This window comes from Rhinopithecus roxellana, chromosome 2, assembly GCF_007565055.1.
Source record: "Rhinopithecus roxellana isolate Shanxi Qingling chromosome 2, ASM756505v1, whole genome shotgun sequence".
Classification (NCBI taxonomy): domain Eukaryota; kingdom Metazoa; phylum Chordata; class Mammalia; order Primates; family Cercopithecidae; genus Rhinopithecus; species Rhinopithecus roxellana.
This window is the reverse complement of record NC_044550.1, coordinates 112,703,523-112,724,274: the sequence shown is the minus strand read 5'-3', so window position 1 is coordinate 112,724,274 and position 20,752 is coordinate 112,703,523. Positions and strand designations below refer to the sequence as shown.

The window sequence follows — 20,752 nt, the reverse complement described above, 5'->3', positions numbered from 1 at the left end:
GATTTCCCTCTCAGAGAATGACCTTTCCTGATCTTGTTCCTCAGCGCTGAAGACATCCTATTAATTCCCCTTTGCACTGCCTACAATTACTACCAACGGCAGCTACTGCACAGCCATCTGAGAAATGAACCCCCATGGAAACTGCCATCCTTGCCCAAGGCTAACAGAGTTCTCTGGCAGGTCCTGGTGGACTTGTGAAATATTAAATATGTTCCATATTCTTTGTACATTAAAAAGTCAAATCTGAGAAATCTCCTTATGCATTAAGTATCTGTGTCTACATGATATTACACTCAGCACTGTAAGAAGAGATTTAGTTATAGTCTTATTTCTGTAGAATCATCAAAAGTAGACCATGCACCTAAACAAATCTGAATGTAAAGACAGTGTTTATAAGGGCAAAAGATGCAGACAACTGAGTCATGCAAAACATTGGTCAATGTAACTTGGTGTCCATTTCAAGAACAAGTGCATTAGCAGAGCAGTGAGGAGTGAGAGAGCCTTAAGTGGCTAATGCTCACACCGGATGGTGCAGAGGGAAGCTATAAGACCTTTTCCAAATAGTTCTGGAAGACTGTGTACAGGAGCTGGGATTTCATGAGCTATTTGGATGATAGAAGAGAGATAGCTTGGCAGACAGAAAGAGAGAGCATTCCAAGAATATGGCACAGTTTGGAAAAGGCTTGTGTGGAATGACTAGGTGATGGAAATATTAAGCCAATTGGCTTGAACTGAGTGGGGGCTCTTTCCAAGGAAGGATTTCAAATTTGATTCAAAACAAAATAATGGCTTTCTGTAGCATTATTATGACAACTAACAATATATTTTTGAATCCAGTGTGTGCTACACAAATCCAGACTCAGGTCATGGAGTTCTTAGAGAAAGAAGTCTCCCGAGTAATGATGGGGGAATAAGACATGGCAATTAACAGCATCTGCTACCCTCAGGCGTAAGCATGGCTGCCCCCAGTTCACATACTCCACTCCTTAGAGAACAAGAAGCAAAACAAGACAGCTACTATAGAAGGAGAAAAGTTTGTCCTCATCCCATTGCTGGGAGGAAAAAGAAACAGGGCCCCGGTCTTGGCATCCTTGCTGCTGTCTTTGGTGTTGTGTTCATGAGCGCTGAAGTTCTGAACACAGGGCTCAGGGACCCTGGGCCTTGGGAGGAAGGCCACGGTCTATACCTGCCTTGTGATTCACTTCAAAACCTAAGTAAGAACGTATTCATCGACTGCCATGCTTTTGAAAATTCTAAGAATATTCGTCACTTTGAAGAAGCTTATAAGCTAAATGAAGGGAGAACTCGTGTCCATTTGAGAAGTTACAGAAGGAAAATAAAATTAAGAACTGTCACAAAGAGACACTCTTGCCTGTCAAATGATGGGATCTGACAAGGGTGGAGGAAGGTGGTATTACTGTAGGTTGGAAAGACCACTAGGCAGAGTTAGGAGACGGGTGTGTCTTCAAGAATGAGTCAAATTTAAATAACCAGGTAGGGCAGAGCATTGTGGGAAGGGCAGAGCATTGTGGGAAGGCACAAAACCTCGGAGGAAAAACATGGTGGCCAGAAAGGCGGGTCAAGATGGAAGGGCACCAACGTGTTGTCCAAAGCAGAAGGGCCTAGAGAACGTCAGAGGGAGAGGAGGCAGGAGACGAGGTGAGGGCGTCATCGATGACAGGAAATTGCGCTCATTTCCTCTGTTGTTGCAAGGAATGAACTAATCAGAGATCAGCACGTTTTGCCCAAGTTCCGGGAAAAAAAGTTTATATTTTGAAAACTTTCAATAAGTTATTTTTTCCCTTTCCTAATACAATGTTGAATTGCCAGTGCATAGCGGAGGTAAATCATCTACCCTATACGATGATTTTGCTAGCACCATCTGAAGAGCTACCAGATAATTTGTCTTTGTGAAGGGCCGTAAGCATATTCTTGAGCTCCGCTACTGCTCCCAGAACAAGCACCTTGCGGAAGGGCTCTGGAGTGCAGCATTTGGCACGTCCCGCTGCTCCGGCCATCTGCTGCACCTTACAACGTGGTCTGGCAATTCAGGAGATGGCACGGGCAGCCGGCAATATATCCATATGTTATTCTCCTCCTCCTTGCTTGAGAAACAGAACAGCCATCTTGAAGACACCACCAGGAACTGCAAGTCACGTGACTTCCTTTGTCTCCTGCAGACCAAAGATACCAACATTTATTTTAAAAGGGCAAAAATACACAGCCAGTCAGTCTGAACAAAAACCCTGTGAAGGTGTTATTACCTTACTAGTTAGCCTCAGAGTATGGGAGAGGGAATTCCCGTTCTCCTCACCCCCCGCAAAAAATGCCAACTAATGTTGAGCACCCTTGGGTGACTTGGGAGGAGTGGTTCCCGGGTATAGTAAGGGTTTCTGTGAAGTTATGATCAGCATCAGTACTTTTTGTAGTTGTGTACAAGTGTGTACAAGATTGCGTCGCCTAAAGCCTTGAGACTCAACACTGGTCCATGGACCAGAAGATTCTGCGTCGCCTGGGAGCTTGTTAAAAATTCAGAATCTAAGACCCACTGAGATTCTCTGAATCGGAAGCCGTATTTTCACAATGCCCCCGAGTGATTCGCAGACACATTACAGCTTGTAATATACTGATCTGGAAGAGGATACTCAGAAAAACTTCTGCCCATGTCGTTTTGAAGATTCTGGGAAAAATGATCTTGATGTAATGAATGAAGTAGGATTACTATGCCATCTAGGAATTTGTATAGAATGCTTACAGAGACTTTTTTTACTCATAAACTTATTCCCCCAAAAAAGTTGTTTGTTGTTGTTGTTGTTAATAATAATAATAATGATAAGTGAGTCCACAGTATTTATCCTAGGAATCCATACCCGCAGGAGTAAAAGGACACCCCTGGGTTATGTTATCAGCCCCCCTCCCTCCTCAGGAAACACTGATTGGAACTTCTCCAGAGCCTTGCTTCAGTCTGAGATCTGCACTGAGCTGACCACTTCTTGATCCAGGACCCTGAAACCTCTTCATATGGGTTTATTTAGAGGAGAGGCTGCAAGCGCTGAAGATTTACTTGTTAACCTTATCAGCAGCTGCTGTGTGCTGTGGCCCAGTCCTCTAATCTGGATGTCAGGCCTGGGCACAGCGTCCTCCACGCTGGTGGCTGCCTTTTCTTCTCCTGCTGGCCCAGTCTGCTGTGGACTCTATTAATGAGGGGTTTGAAACCCCCTTTGACAGGGAAGAGTCTCTTCCTGCTTGCAGTTTGAATTGAAAATGAATTCCCTATTTGCACAGTACCATGACACTTCGCATAATATCATTTACTGTCCCCCAGGCAGGAGTATTTCTGGACAGTACTTCTTAAACACTTTATGCCCAATATCATGTGAGTTGCAGTCACTCATATGGAAAAGAAAAGGACAGTTTAAAGCTTGAACAAGAAGAACAAAAATGCCTCCTAGGCGTCCAAAATGTCCACCTAAGATTTAGCTTTTAAGGCAGAAAAATGACTAACAGAGACCATATTTTGAAATCATTAAAAATGGATGTGTTTAGCCAAGAAAATGAAAGAAGACGTAGGAAAAATTAATTCCATCTCTTATGGAGCGATTAAAAATAGAGATAACAAATTGTCAGTTAATGAAGCATACAGACTGGAGAGGTGATGTAGATAATAAAATGTGGATTATTCAGCATACTATTTTTAATTGAAATATATATAGGAAGAATGTTAGCATAAGTCATTTTCTACTAATATTGTTGCTAAAATGAAAAAACTAAGTGATTTGCTTTCTTTGAGTTGATCACACATGAGAGTCCTGAAGTATAACCCAAGGAGTACAACCCAAGGAGTAAATCCCTCTGGATTCAAACTTTGCACTTGATGGTCTACAGGTAGAAGCACGAACACTGACTTTTTTTTTTTATACCATCTAATCATCTATATATACGATTACCATCTAATCATAGATACATAATATATATGTATATATATATATATATTATGCCATCTAGGAATTTGTATAGAAGGCTTACAGAGATTTTTTACTCATAAACTTATTCCCCAAATAAAGTTTTTTTGGTTGTTGTTAATAATAAGTGAGTCCATAGCATTTATCCTAGGAATCCATACCCGCAGGAGTAAAAGGACACCCCGGGGTTATGTTATCAGCCCCCCTCCTTCCTCAGGAAGCACTGATTGGAACTTCTCTAGAGCCTTGCTTCAGTCTGAGATCTGCACTGAGCTGACCACTTCTTGATCCAGGACACTGAAACCTCTGCATTTGGGTTTATTTAGAGGAGAGGCTGCAAGCACTGAAGATTTACTTGTTAACCTTATCAGCAGCTGCTGTGTGCTGTGGCCCAGTCCTCTAATCTGGATGTCAGGCCTCGACATGGCATCCTCCATGCTGGTGGCTGGATATATATATATATATATATTATATATATAATATGATACTATGTTATACATAATATATAATATATAGTATATGATATGTCATATAATGTATAATGTGTATAATATAACATATATACAATATGTGTTATATTGTATATATAATTATATACTTTATATTTGTATATTTATATATAATATTTATTATATATAATGTGTATATAATATATATTTATATATAAACTGTATATATAAAATATATAGAACAATATTAGTACAAAATGACTTATGCTAACATTCTTCCTATATATATTTCAATTAAAAATAGTATGCTGGGCCGGGCGCGGTGGCTCAAGCCTGTAATCCCAGCACTTTGGGAGGCCGAGACGGGCGGATCACGAGACCAGGAGATCGAGACCATCCTGGCTAACACGGTGAAACCCCGTCTCTACTAAAAAATACAAAAAACTAGCCGGGCGAGGTGGCGGGCGCCTGTAGTCCCAGCTACTCGGGAGGCTGAGGCAGGAGAATGGCGTGAACCCGGGAGGCGGAGTTTGCAGTGAGCGGAGAGCCACTGCACTCCAGCCCGGGCGACAGAGCGAGACTCCGTCTCAAAAAAAAAAAAAAAAAATAGTATGCTGAATAATCCACGTTTTATTATCTACATCACCTCTCTAGTCTGTATGCTTCATTAACTGACAATTTGTTGTCTCTATTTTTATAGATATATATATTTGTATATATATACACAAATATATTGTATATAATATGTGTTACAATATATACAATATTATATATATTATATACAATATTATAGATATAACATATATATTTTAAGACAGGATCTTTCTCTGTCACCTAGGCTGTAGTGCAGTGGCGTGATCTCGGCTGACTACACCCTCCGCCTCCTGGGGTCAGGGGATCTTCTCACCTCAGCCTCCCAAGGAGCTGGGGCTACAGGCGCCTGCCACCATGCCCAGCTAATTTTTGTATTTTTTTTGTAGAGATGGGGTTTCACCTTATTGCCCAGGCTGTTCTCGAACTCCTGGGTTCAAGCCATCCACTTGCCTTGGCCTCCCAAAGTGCTCGGATTACAGGCGTTAGCCTCCATGCCCAGCCCATTCATAATCTTTTTAAGCATTCGGTTTTCATAGCCTCCATAAAACAAGAAAATTATAGGTATATTTTTTGCTTATTTATTCAAATGACAAGTATTTATTGGGCACACACCCACCTCAGGCACTGTTTTGGTGCTATGAATTTGTAATCACTGAACAAAAACACATTCCCTACCCTCGCAGAGCGTACCTTTTTAGTAAAATATACATACAAATAAATAACCAGAAATATAATTGCCTTACAATTCTGACAGAGATAATTGGCAAAAGAAAAATTAGCTGCACACAAAAATATGTTAACATCTGGAGAATAATGAAATTATGAGCAACAAGCATCAATGAAATCATGCCAAAATCAAATGATGGCAGTTCTTGGTAGGCTTCCAGAATTAACTATTAAAAGAAGATATTAGCCTTAAACCCAGTGTGTCTTCTGTGATGGCTGTGTGTGTGTGTGTGTGTGGGGCGGGGGGGTTGTGTCAGGCTGCATTCATGGAGGATGGACAGATGCCAGGATATTTCACAGGAACCTAATTGTTCTTCCCTGCCAGGAAATCGCTGTAGCGTGACAAGATCCCAAGGATCAAAGTGCCTGAAGACAAGAAGTCCTGGAGCAAGCTTGTATTGCTTTCAGGTGATGCTGTAGATCACCCAAATGCCCTGCAGTGGCCAGCGCCCCTGAACGAGGACTGGACCCCGCATTTACATGGCTTGATTCTGTGACTCGAGCAAATTACTAATGTCTTTGAACCTCAGTTTTCTCATTTGAAAACTGAAAATCATAATACCTCAACATAAGATTAGTGAAAAGAATAAATGATATCACATACATATATATACACACACACGTATAGTCAATATGTACAATGCTTGCTGCACAGTTAAGTGTGCAACAAATGTTTGTACCCTGCTCCAATCTTATAACTTCTCAGCAATAAGGTTTATAAAGGCCACACATATTTGACAAGACAATCCAAACTTTCACACTTCACCTTTCGAACACTTTTGCCCATTAGACCTTACAATTCTAAGCTGCATTTCTTGTGCATATTTGGGATTCGGTTCCTGAAATGATTAACAATCATTCCAAATACCACTTGCTTGTTCTTGCCAGCCACCAGTTCCATTTCATCAACACACCCATACTTAGCTATACAGCGGTTCCTGTTTGTAAAATTACTTGAAGATTGAGTTAGATTTTTGTCCTTATTTAAGAAGTAGGAGTGGAAAGCTGAAATAAGAAAGCAGAGACTAGCAACAGGAATGTCTGTTTTTATAAGCACAACACAATAAACAGAAATGTGTAGGTGTGTTTCTAGCAGGAAACTCTGAGTCAGCCTCTCATTGGACTAATGAGGGCTCAATGTGAATTACAGGTTGGGTGGAACTACATTGGAGAGAATATACAAGATACTAGATCAATATTGGAGTTAGATTTAAAAGTGAGATCAAATTAGGAAATAAGTGTGTGTGTGTGTGTGTTTCCATATTGGAATTAGATTTAAAGGAGAGATTGAATTGGGAAATAAATCTACTTGTGTGTGTGTGTGTGTGTGTGTTTAACTTTACTGAAAAAGAACTCCCTTTCTAGACTGTGAATCTATTGATCTATTGTTTATCTTTCATGTGTGTATTCTAGAAAGCATTATGTGGAAGTGTGGACTTGCCTCTATCTAGTTGCCTTTTTTATTTGTTTATTTCCAGCCTCCTGCAAAAAGGAGGTGATGAAGTAGCAATTTCTCTAATCTCAGTATTCTCCTCTAAGCAATCTGACCAGGAGACTACAAATATTTGTTGGTCACCTACTATGTTCCAGGCATCATGTCCCCAAGGGTATGTCCCCTGCTAGAGTTAGCAGAAAGATCTGGCATGGATTCAAACAGATTGAAAAATGAGTAAGACAGGAGATCACTGGATCTGCAAATCTGATGAGAAAGCTTCCTTTTTAAGCGCTTCAGCCTAATTCTCTCTTGAAATATGTATGGGCTTAGGCTTTCATAGCAGCATACGTAAAGGAACCAAGGCTCTGCTGCTCAAGGTAAAGCCGTGCAACTCTGTGTACACTGGCAGGGACTGCGAACCTTGGAAGGGAAGCGTACCCCAGTGCCACTGGAGACTCAGGCTCTTTCTAGTTGCCAGAGATAAACCCCTTTCCAGCTCCGGAAAGCCGACGCTGTGACAGGCTTCTCCTCTACAGCTGGGACCTAAATTAGATCCTTCTATACTCCAGCTACTTGATCCTCAAATCTTTAAGTCTTGGCCACCCTTAGACGTTCTCCTTCAGCCCTTTTCTATATGTCCTTTGAATATTTGCATACTGATTTCTTTTTTTTTAAAAAGTGCAAAGAGAAAAAAACTTTATTTGTAAAATGTTTTTCTACTTTTATTTTAGGTTCAATGGGTACATACGCAGGTTTGTTGCATGGTGTATTGGTCTGTTTTCACGCTGCTATAAAGAACTACCTGAGACTGGGTAATTTATAAAGGAAAGAGGTTTAATTGACTCACAGTTCTGCATGGCTGGGGAAGCCTCAGGAAACTTACAATCATGGTGGAAGGTGAAGAAGCAGCAAGCACTTTCCTCACAAGGTGGCAGGAGTGAGAGAGCCTGAAAGGGAAAGAACCCCTTATGAAACCATCACATCTCATGAGAACTCACTCACTATCATGAGAACAGCATGGGGGAAACTGCTATGATCCAATCACCTCCCACCAGCTCCCACCCTTGGCACTTGAGGATTACAATTGGAGATGAGATTTGGGTGGGGACAAAGCCAAACCATATCACATGGTACATCGCATGCTGCTGAGGCTTGGTGTACTAGGTAGTGAGCGTAGTGCCCAATGGGTAGCCTTCCAACCCTCTCCTTCCTCCCCTCTCAAGCAGTCCCCAGGATCTATTGTTCCCATCTTTGTGTCTAGGAGTACGCAGTGCTTAGCTCCCACTTATAAGTGAGAACCTGTGCTAATTGGTTTTCTGTTCCTGCATTAGTTTGCTCAGTATAATGGTTTCCAGCTGCATCCATGTTGCTACAAATGACATTTCATTCTTTTTTATGGCTATGCAGTATTTGATGATGTTTATGTACCATTTCTTAATGATACTTCAAACTTGGTAGGCTAAGACTAAAATTTTATTGTTAGAGCTGAAATCATGGGTTACTGCAGCTAAATGGGTCTCAGACTCTAATTCTTCGTTCTTTTGTGTGTGAATAAACTGAAGTCAAGAGTGAGGGTCAGAGAGAAGAGATAATGAATAAATGGCACAAACCTCCTTAGCAGCACAGGTCTGGCTATAACGTTCTGACCCCAAATTCATTGTTCATTGGGTCCTCTTTGCTGCATCGGTTAACGACATCACCAAAATCTCCACTCACCTTGGTTGCAAATGTCTTCCCATTTCCTACTGTATATCCAAGAAGTTAACAAATCCTCTCAAACCTCCAAAATACTTTGTTCCATCTTTGCTTTTTATGATTTATGTCAACAGCCAAGGCCTTAGTTCATCCTTTCTTTATCTCTCCCCTGAGCTGTTATGACAGCAACTCAGCTGGCTTCTCTGCAGTCATCCTCTCTTCTGAAACTCCAGCCAGTGAACTGGAACTAGAGATATCTTCCTGAGATCAGATGGTGTCACTATCCTGTTCTAAACTGTCCATACCATACCTCCACGTGCAGGAAAAACACCCAGACTCCATAGTGTGGCCTCCTCTCTCCCCCAGTGTTTCCACTCCTCCAAGGACACCTCTCCTTTTGTCATCTAACACCATTGCTCTAGGTGCTGTCCTTCATGCTAGCATATCTTGACCTTTCAACCAGTAATTTTTTTTTCTCAAAAAAATTCAATTCACTGGAAACACTGCTCCTTCTAGGACATCTACCTGTCAAAGTTCTGTTCAAAGCTTAGGACCAGTTTGGTCTCATCTCCTCTAAGAAGCCTTCCTTAGCCATCCTAGTAGGATGGCTAGGAGTATCAGAAGTAATATCAGAAGACATTTATCCCATCTCTGTCTCCAACTCCTATGCTTCCTTTTTCTATAGAACACAGGAAACACCAGATGTTGCTCCCACCCCTCCCCAGGCCTTTCTAAGCCAAGTCTCTAATAGCCATTTCTTTGCAAAATGGATTGTGCAACCCACAGTTCTCGCCTTACTCACTTTATGAGCAACTTTCGACACAGGTGATCAATTTCTCCTTCTCTCAGTATTTTCTGCACTTGGCATTTTGAGTGCCACTCATTCATGATTTTCCCCCTCTTACCTCATAGCCTCTTCTTCCCAGTCTACTTTGCTGTTTCTTCCTCATCTCCCTGATGTCTACACTGTAGATTGTCCCAGAGCTCAATCCATGGATTCCTTCTCTGTATTGCATGACTTTCCAGGTGACAGTGTCCAGTTTCATGGCTAAATTACATTTAAATTTGATGAGAACCAACATTACAGCTGTAGTCTGAAAGTCTTTCCTGAACTCCAGATTCTTATATCCAGTGGCCTATCTGACATATCCGATTGGAAGGCCAGTCGGCATCTCTTTGGCTGTTCTCACTCACATCCCAAATCCTTGTCACCAGCCAGTTCTGTTGCCCCTCCCTTCAAAATGAATCTAACGGCCGGGCGCTGGTGGCTCAAGCCTGTAATCCCAGCACTTTGGGAGGCCGAGACGGGCGGATCACAAGGTCAGGAGATCGAGACCATCCTGCCTAACATGGTGAAACCCTGTCTCTACTAAAAAATACAAAAATCTAGCCGGGCGAGGTGGCGGGCGCCTGTAGTCCCAGCTACTCGGGAGGCTGAGGCAGGAGAATGGCATAAACCCGGGAGGCGTAGTTTGCAGTGAGCTGAGATCTGGCCACTGCACTCCAGCCTGGGCGACACAGCGAGACTCCGTCTCAAAAAAAAAAAAAAAAAAATGAATCTAATACGCTACTACTGCTAAACATTGCCATCACTACCTCGCTGCCCCAAGCTACCATCAACTTTTGCCTGAATTGCAATAGCATTTTAATTAGATGTTGTCCTTCTTTGTTTGCATTTCTACAGTCTATCTCACCGTAGCCAGAGGGATACCTTTAAAATGTAGGTGTTATGGTTTGCATCTCTCCCCAGAAGCCCATGTGTTGCATGACTCGCTTACTTTTTCCTCCGTCATCTTCTTGGAGAGTCCCTACCACTGAAGCCTTTTCTGAGCACCCACAAAAAATAGCAACCCCACTCCTTAAGCTCCCTAATTCCCTGCCTGGCTTTATTTTTCTCCATAGAGTTGTCAAGTTACCACCATTTGACATTTTTAATCTCTCTATCATCTATCTCTATCTCTTATCTATCATCCATCTCTTCTCATCTCTGTTTCATCTAATTATCTATTATCTATCATCCATCTCTCTCTTATCTTTCATTATTTATTTTCTACCTATATACCTATTATCTATAAATCATCCATCTCTCACATCTATGTATATATGTATATATGTATGTATGTATGTATGTATCTCTCTCTTTCTCTGTTAGCTTGTGTACTGTCTGTCTCTCCCTGTGAAAATGTCAAATCCATGAAGACAGTGTTCTTGTCCATTGCTATATGCCTGATATTTAGAACAGTGTCTGGTAAACAATAGGTGATCAATAAATATTTATTGAAAGAATGATTAAATGGATACTTGAAATCAAAATCTGGTTACCAGCCTTGCCACAGACACCGTCCTGTGACAGGTCCCCCCCGCCCCCACCAAGTCTTGCAGTGGGGAGTCCAGTTGTGAAGCATACATGACAAAGAACCCTCCGAGGAAAATCTGTGGGGCTCTAATGGCACACAGTGTGGCCTGGCCTGTTTCTTGTAGTAATAAACATTGAAAGCCCTTGAGAACGCGAGGCTATCAGATGATGTGGTATAAAAGAAAGAACAATGCACCAGCAAGCAGAAGATACGTATTTGGATTCTGAGTCTTATTACCTGTGGAGTCCTGAGCAAGTTGCTAATCCTATTTGGCCTCCATTTCTTATCTGTACAGTAACAGTGATGGATTCACTTGTCTGAGATCCTTTCCACACCTTCGATTTCTGTTAATTTCTGTGGGTGTCTGAGGAAAGATGGAGATAGGGAGGGAGGTAAAAGGGAGGAAGACAGTCTTTTGATTATTCATATACCTGCTAAGAGATAGAAAGAAGGAGATAACTTGCAGTATAAAGAACATTGCATGGAAGAGATCATTTTGGCATGACTGCACTACATAGAACTTAGTTTTGTGATTGGGCATCTAAGCATTCCAAAAGAATACTCGATTTACACTAAGTTCCACATTTTCTGTGTTTTGGGCCCTGATGCTTGCTTACATCTTTAGTCCAGACCTGGAGCTCTGTTTTCTGTACATCATAGTTGGAGCTTGGGGTCTTTACAGGCCATATTGAATGTAATTATTCATTTGTAGGTAATTACTAAAATAAAAACTGATCTGAGTTTTCTTAAAATGACACAATACCTTTCTCCTCTAAACATTTTAATGTATTATTTGAACAAGATTTATTCATTTTTGTATAGCACTTATGGAGATTTTAATTTAGTGATTAGTAAAATTATTTAAGAAACACAAACTCATGCTCAGCAATATTTTCCAATATGTTGAAATATTTCAACATACTGGAGATGGTGGGTTTCTTTTGTATTATGTCTTTGAAATTTAATATAAAGATATGATGTTCCATGCCAAGTGTGTGTTGCATTTTAGTTTATTTTAAATGAGTTCTCATGAAAGGTCGCACTCTTTATGACCATAGAAAGTTCATCATTATACTTAACTAGCCATTCTGTGCACAGTGTTTTATCAGGCAAAAACAAACAAAAGAAACATTTGATGTTTTACTAAGGCAGAATATGAATTGCTAACTTTAACTAAATGGAACATGACATTGTGTTTCTTTATTCTTATTTTTATTTTTTTGAGATGGAGTCTCGCTCTGTCACCCAGGCTGGAGTGCAGTGACGTGATCTTGGCTTACTGCAAGCTCCGCCTCCCGGGTTCACACCTTTCTTCTGCCTCAGCCTCCTGAGTAGCTGGGACTACAGGCACCCGCCACCATGCCTGGCTAATTTTTTTGTATTTTTAGTAGAGACAGGGTTTCACCATGTTAGCCAGGATGGTCTCGATCTCCTGACCTCTTGATCTGCCCGCCTCGGCCTCCCAAAGTGCTGGGATTACAGGCATGAGCCACCATGCCTGGCTGACATTGTTTCTTAAAAGCACAACCCCTTACGGGGTCAAGCCAGCAGCTCAAAACTATGTTCCAATTAATTGAGGACACTGCCAAGGAGGTCAAAGATCCCATAAAAAGTTAGTAAAGACATTAGATTTTAGACAATCAAAATAATCTGGAGAAATGATCTGTGGTCATAATGATTACCTCCAGGGCTGAAGAGAGCACTCAAGAGGATAATTACTGGGCACAGTGGCTCATGCCTGTAATCCCAACACTATGGGAGGCCGAGGCGGGTGGATCACCTGAGGTCAGGAGTTCGAGATCAGCCTGGCCAACATGGAGAAACCCTGTTTCTACTAAAAATACAAAACTTAGCTGGGCATGGTGACGCATGCCTGTAGTTGCAGCTACTCAGGAGGCAGAGATTGCGATGAACCAAGATCATGCCACTGCATTCCCACCTGGGTGATACAATGACACTCTTTCAAAAAAAAACAAAACAAAAAACAAAAAACGAAAAGGAAGGAATAAGCCAAAGTTTAAATTGTCGTGTATAAAGCATCTCACCCAGTCTAGTTACAAAGAAGAATTTAGACTTGTAAAATCTACCACAACATTTTGTTCTTTATCTGTAGGAAATATTTCTTTTTTCAGAAGCCAGGTAAATGGGAGTTTCAGATGGCGTGTTTCTGTTGGTTATCTTCTGAAATTGGAAAACAGAGATTGTAGTTCTTTTTTCAGTTGCTTTAAAGTGAACCCACATGCAACTACAGCCATTCCGTTTAAATGAAAGCTGAACCATTCAATACACCATAGTAAAGGTAATACCTAAAGTACATTCAGCAAAAAGGTTGTGGATGGAATATGAGACACATGGCTGAAACTACTATTAATACCTTGAGGTTAAAAATTGCTGAATGGATAAGCTGCATTGCTGTGGTTCACTAAAGGACAGAGACCTGTATTTGAACTGAGGGCTCATTTCTCTTGACCTAAATGTGTCATGGCAACAAACAACTTGCAGGGAAGTGGTAAATCATAGTCATTAAACAAACAAATCATTGCGGACTGTCACTTCCTACTTTGAAGAACTGAAGCCATCTTCAGTATTATATAGCCAAAAAGCATCCATCCCTTTGAAAAACTGCACAGGCTCCCCGCTTCCAAGTCATCTATTTCTCAGAGGCTTTACTTTTATAAGTGATTTTAAAATTTTTTGTAAAATTTATGTTTTTATTCTGTGCTACTCTGCCTCTCTTTTCTAACACCTAATTCTTAGATTATAATCAGTTTCAAAAGTACACTAAAAACATCATCACAGATTTTCACTCCATCTTCAGGAATCTGATGTGGCCCCCCATTTTCCCAGGGGCAATGTCATGCAAAACGCCTCTACTTCAGTTTGTTCCTCTATTTCTGTTCCGAGTGACCTGCAGCAAGAATTGCACTGCCCTCGCTATGGAAAGTGGCAGTCCCCCACTGCTTATGATTATTGAGGTTCTTTGAGGCAGGGCTCACAATCTCAGATAAACTGTGCCCCTCAATTATAAGGGCTAGCTGAAAATGATTCTTGCCTTACAAGTACCTTATTTTCCAATAAGCAGTGTCTACATTCAATTATCAGACATTATTGGAAACACAAAGGTCACTACTTACATCTCAAAAGCTCTTAAAGCAAACATGTTATTGCCTCCTGTACATTTGGGCTTTAAAACCTCAGAATTCACTTCAGGAGGCTATTACCCTCATCTCTGTTCTTTTTGAACATCGTAGCATGATGGAAAATGTCCTGGTCCAAACACCGAATCAGCCAACAAAGCAATTCAAAAGGAAAAATGCCAAGCTTTAAAAAATGTGATACAAAATGATTGCTTTCGTTCTCCGTCGCCTTTGTCCCCACCCTTCACTCCAATGTCAAAGCGAAAGCATCCCTTTGCTAGCATGACAATTTGAGCTAAGAATAAGAAGCCAGTCATTATTTTATCATTTAATATTAATTATAATAGTATTAGTCATGATGAACTCCTGTTGCATTATGTAGCTTTCAAATATATTCCCAAAGGACTTTGATTATAATTTGCCATTTTATTCATGTTCAATTATTTTAAAGTGTTGCTGAATTAACAAGATCCACTTAGCCTTAATCACTACTTACCTCATCAGTTTATAGCACTGACATGTCTGGCTTATAAAGACGATCTGTGACAGAAAGAGACGGAGCCATCATGGCCACGGCTGACACCCAGGCTCAGTTCTGAGGGGTGATGGTTCTGTGGGACAGGCACTACTTCAGCCTTGGTAGCTAGATGAAAGCCTGCAGACAGAAGGAGGAGGGCATGGGAGGTTGTAGCTACTGAAAACTCTTGGTTGCTTCATTAAATACCTTGTCAATCTCTGGAATTATAAATGGAGTGTTCTGTATGTTTTCCTTCTGATGCACACGAATAGTCCTGACTCTACCTGCCTTATGTCTTGAAAACATAGCTGCATTGAGATTGTGATATTGGTGGTGATGTTTTAAATGGAATACAACTCTGCCTGACTGCTAATTGGCTCTGGTTCATTTTTCATGACATTATTACATACTATTTCCATGAGTTCCTTTGTTCATTTTTCCCAAGTTTTGTTTTCTTTCCACATTCTCTTTGGGCTGTCTTTTAGATTCTACCAATATACTTCATTTCTCCACTTGAGATTTACAAGATCTCTTACAATTCACATTAAGTTTTCTCATCTCGTTTTGTTGTGTCTTATATAATTATGGCAAATCATCTACCAGGTAATGAAAAATTACCAAGATTCCTGGAGTGGCTATTTACCTTGCCATGGCACGGGTTAGTACTATGTAAGTATTATGCCCCTACTCATGTGTCCAGCACCAATATCAGATACTACAGTAGATCCAGAAAATTAATATCAACAGCTTCTGACAATTCACTGAACAGGGCTATATAAGGTCACTAGGAAAGTAGTTATGTTCAAAATAAAATAGATGCTAGCCATCAGAAACCCCTAGATTTTATCAAACACCACCTCAGCACATGAAATGACTTTAATCAGAGTTCTAGGAACCAGTCTGGGGGAGCATTGATAAAGATTTCTACAGTTTCAGGTGGGAATTCTATATGTGAGCCTTTTAACTCATTGACATTATAACTGAGAATTTCCCAACCATTCCATCTTCTACTCTCTGACTCAAGGATTTAATTCAAAGGAAAAAGTGAATTAAGATGGCCTGTGGCAATGTTCTCCCTTTTATCTAGCCTATCCACATTGTGCTATTTAAATTTACTATTCTCATACCTAGAACTTGCTTAGCGACTGGGACTGTGGCCTTTAATATTGTTCTGAAAACTGATAATGAGCAACTTGAACAGGGGTTTTTAGATTTTTTGTAATTAAAAGAAAAGTATGATACATTCAATCATGACATGAAAATACACGTGCAAGCCCCAATCAAAGCATGGCATTTTTAAAAAAGCTGTCAGAATAAGAGTTTTATACATTATCAATGTACATTTTATTGCTATGCTGTATGCATGTACACACAACATATATATACACACGTGCTAACTTTCTTCATTGTTGCTGCTAATAGGAATAAATATCAGAGTTGATGCTGAATCGTGGTTTGAATGACAAAGTTATTAATGACTAATAGATGATATTAAGTGTTACTATGAGCTGAGTGCAACTCCAAGGGTTTTGTTGGTATTAACTTCTTTAATTCTCATAATGACTAAATAATGCAGAATACTATCCTCATTTTACAACTGAACAACTGAAGCAGTGAGTAATTTAAGTGGCTTCAAGCCACCAACTAGAAATCGATGGGGCCAAAATTTACCTCCAACTTTAGGGTGGTCCATGCTCTGAACTTTGACACTCTGCTGCCTGGTTCTGCCTCAAAAATTATAAGCTGAATTGGCCTTGATGTAGCCAAAACCATGTCCTGCGTTTTGTTTTCTTTTCTCCTTTAATCAGAAGTTTCTTAAAAAATATTTTTTACAAATTATTTTTTGAGAAACACTGAAAGAAAAAGATATCCCCATGATCTTTTTTTTCATAGTTCTAAAGCTGAGGGAGGTGTTCCTTTGAAATATTCTGTTCATGAATTTGTAACACATTCAATCTGTGGGTTAAACTTCCTGCCAAGGCTCATGATAAAATTTGCGTCCATCCAGAAGGAATTTGGAAATACTCTATAAATAAAAAGAAACCACGAAATTTCCAGGCTCCGGTGGCACACCCCATGTTGCTTCCACTTTAGTGAATTCTTCCTTGTAAGAATTGTTGAATGGCAGTTGGATACGGATCTTACCTGCTCCCTGGCTTCCCCTTCCATCATCTCGCTCCAGGATGTGGCTGCTGCGATGATTTTCTGTTCTTGCTTTCCTAATGCTGCCTTTCCACCTCCTTGAATCTCTTCATTGCTTGTCCTTTTTGATATGACCTTCTTGTACCTTGAAACATCTCCTCTGGTTCAAAAACCTCCGTTAATTCTATTTTCCCTTGCTCTGTCCAGGCTGCCAGTCGGATTCTCCCTTTCCTTATCTTCATCGTGAGGGCATCTCTCTCACCGGCCCTGCGGCTTGAACAGCATGTCTCTTAGCAAATATGAAGCTCTTCATTTCATTAAAAAACAAAAGCCAGAGATGCGTTTTCAGGAGTGTTCTTGAGTTGCTGTGATGAAGTAGCATAAATAGGATCCTCGTTAATTTTAACTCTAAATGCGGCAGCCCTCTCAATAGTGTTCAAATTGATCCCACATCTTCTACCCCACTTATCACAGCTTAACCTTGGAAAAACTGCACTGAACAGAAATATTTTGAACGAGGCTTTGACTGGTGTTATAATTACAGTCTTACAAAGAGCAAATGCCACTGGTAATAAGATTACGCATGTTTGTACTACAGGAGGGAGAATAACACATTAAGGAGAGTCACCATTAGTCATTGAAAGGCTCCAGGAAGTAACGTCAACACCAAGTCTTGTGCAGACATGAGTGGTCTATGTTATGGATGAAAGTCAGCACAGTTAGAGAACATAGTCTTTTAAATGGGCCCATACACTATCAAATTAATGCATAAGCATTATTCACAAAAGTGGATTGTTTTCAAAATATCAAATCCCTGAGGTTTCACAGGGTACAACTGAAAAATTATTACTTACACCGATCACAATTGTTCCTTTGATTTAATGTATTTAGTTTGTTTTCAATTACTGGAAACTTAACTGACATTCTTTGATGGCTAGGATGCAGAAGCAATATTACATTTTAAAATAAACTTTAAGGACCATATTTATGAATTGAACATCTCCAACATAGTTCTTACGCTATTTGCATGCTCATCTATGCAATGATACAGTTTTCTCTGTATCATTGCAATGGTAGGTATACCTGCCTCACTTTCTGTATCAATCAACCTCTGATGGGGCCAATTTTTAAAGTCAAGTATTAAAAGCATCCTTTACCAATTGCGTATGTGATAGAAGTTTTTCAAGGTGCAATTATGTCATTAGCAAATGACCCATTTAACAAGCTGACTCGTCAAGATAATAAGGAGGAAGACTCAATGCTGATTCTTTTTAGGGAAAGAAGCTAGTATTAGATGAAAGATATTTTCATAATTTAAGTGAACCTTATAAACATATCCTTTGCAACTATAGTCATATAATTTTGTATTTCTAATCATTTAACATAAATGAAAAAAATGAGAAGCAGTAGAATTAATGTTCATCGTGATCAAAACGTTTCCAACAGAAGTGGAGATTATATTAAAGAAAGTCCACATGGTATAGTGATGCAAGCCTTCCAGATTATTAGCATTTTTCGTGAAAGTAATGTCACCGTCATGCTGTTCGTATTAACTGTGGTAGCATTCAGGGCAATACGCTTCCCCGAGCTTCCTCTGCAGCCTCTAGTCCCTGGCCATCTGGAATCTCTTAGCAAGGGCTGACTTGGTGCTATGTTAAGCTGTGCTGACCTTTCAGATATGGTAAGCGATTGTTTTATTTTGTTCTGGTATAAACACAAATAATAATTATTAACTTGAAGGGACTTTGGCTCAACATAAAGATTCCTGGACTCTGTTTTGCCCTGTCGAAAAACAAAGTTAGTTTCCACACATCCCAAAGTGTAAAGTGCAGACTCCAGGGTAAAAAGAATCATATGCCAGCCTTTTCCCAATTTGTATCTTAAAATTACAAAAGAGCATATTCAAGTAAGAATTAGAAGTAAAACTTAACTTTAAGTCCATCTTCCTTCTAATTTAGCAATTAGTCTTGTGAGTTTTATTGTCTTTGCTGATGTCTCCAAATTAAAGTCTTAATGAATGACTATAAAATGCCTTAAACCATGCAAAAGCATGCTGTAACTATTTACTATGGTTATCCTTTTTGGTCATAGGTGAAAGAAATATGTACACATACACACACACACACATAAACATACACACATTTACAGACTCCTGTGTTAAGTTGTCATAGTAATATGCACAGGGATCTGGGCTCCAGGGCATCGGAAAAAAATGACCTCTCATCCTGGAAATGCTCATAAACCTGGTTTATAGGAGAATTCACTGAGCCTCAGTTATCTCATCTATGAAATGGGGTGCCCTGTCTTCCTCCTTACCTCAAAAGACTTTGCCAAGATTAAATACACTAATGCCCAAGAATGCACTTTGTAAACTGAAAAGTAGTATAGCAGTATACAGTATTATTCCTAGGTTTATTATGTTAGTCAGCTGAGAAAGTTTTACAGGTAAAGCATTAACACAAAAGTACTTGTGAGTCAAGTTCAGGCTAACGTATTTGGTCTTGAAATTAATTTTTGCATAGAATTAATATAAAGATATTGATGATTTCGGGTCTTGCTTATTTCTTATCAACACAGACCAAATTATAAAAATTATCATAAAAGTTATGATGCCGGGCACAGTGGCTCACACCTGTAATCCCAGCACTTTGGGAGGCCGAGGTGGGCAGATCACCTGAGGTCAGGAGTTCGAGACCAGCTTGGCCAACATGGTGAAACCCTGTCCCTACTAAAAATACAAAATTAGCCAGGCGTGATGGTGCGCTCCTGTAATCCCAGCTACTCAGGAGGCTAAGGCAGGAGAATCACTTGAACCCAGGAGGTAGAGGTTGCAGTGAGCCAAGATCTAGCCATTGCACTCCAGCCTGGGCAACAAGAGTGAAACTCCATTAAAAAAAAGACAAAAAAGAAAAACTTAAGGCCAAACCAAGCAGATTTAAGGAAAGCTGTAATCACACTGAATAATTAAAGTGATAATAATATTGATCCACACTGCATCTAATAATAACATCATCAAACATTTTGTAAAAATTAATTAAGTCTCACATGTTCCTTATTTGAAAATAAATTAATAATTTATGGCATAATGAGACCTGAACAATCAGCACCATTAACTGGTTCTTAGGATGAGTTTAATCCCTTAGTCATTTAAATTAATCACTAAAAGTACTTTCATCTTTTATTGACTTGTATTTCAACTGTCCCTGTTTCAATTTTTAGAAATACATCTTGCTTAGTCTTTAACAGTTGATAATATAAACTTTAAAAATAATCTGACTTCTATGAGTCTCTGAAATTAAAAGGGAGAGGATTAGATTAGTGTCTTTCCACAAGAAATCACATAAACAAGGAATTTTATTTGGTTTATTTTGAAGTAGGTAGAATTATTTCTAAAAAGTTGAGATTTAAAAAAACCTTTTAGGTGACATAAAATCAGAATCTAAAATATTTCATTACTTTCATGAAAGCTTTCAGGTATCACCTCTTATTATGTAAAACTCTAACTAGGTTCACCTTTTTTGGAAGATATGAAATGGACCTATGAAAGGAAACCTTTTTTTCCGAGGTAGAATGGTACAAAGTTTTCCAGAAAGTTAGCAGATTATTTTTGACTTAGTTATCAATGTAGATGAAAAATGAAAAGATGGTGAAAATGTTACTTGTTTGCAAATATCTCTATTTCTTTAAAAATAATATACTTTTGCCAGGTTAATTAGCAATGATTACTTTTAATAAATA

General features: G+C 39.6%; 1 long non-coding RNA gene across 1 annotated transcript in view; it reads right to left on the bottom strand.

The window, feature by feature from the left end:
• LOC104678470 overlaps window positions 1–14,925 on the bottom strand; it is a 93,522-nt gene extending 78,597 nt beyond the window's left edge. Inside the window, exons 1-2 of the long non-coding RNA XR_750189.1 lie at window positions 14,852–14,925; window positions 11,456–11,582 (exon numbers count right to left, since the gene is read on the bottom strand). This is a non-coding gene — a long non-coding RNA (uncharacterized LOC104678470). The remainder of the gene's footprint in view (window positions 1–11,455; window positions 11,583–14,851) is intronic.
• Between the last annotated feature and the right edge of the window lie 5,827 nt (window positions 14,926–20,752).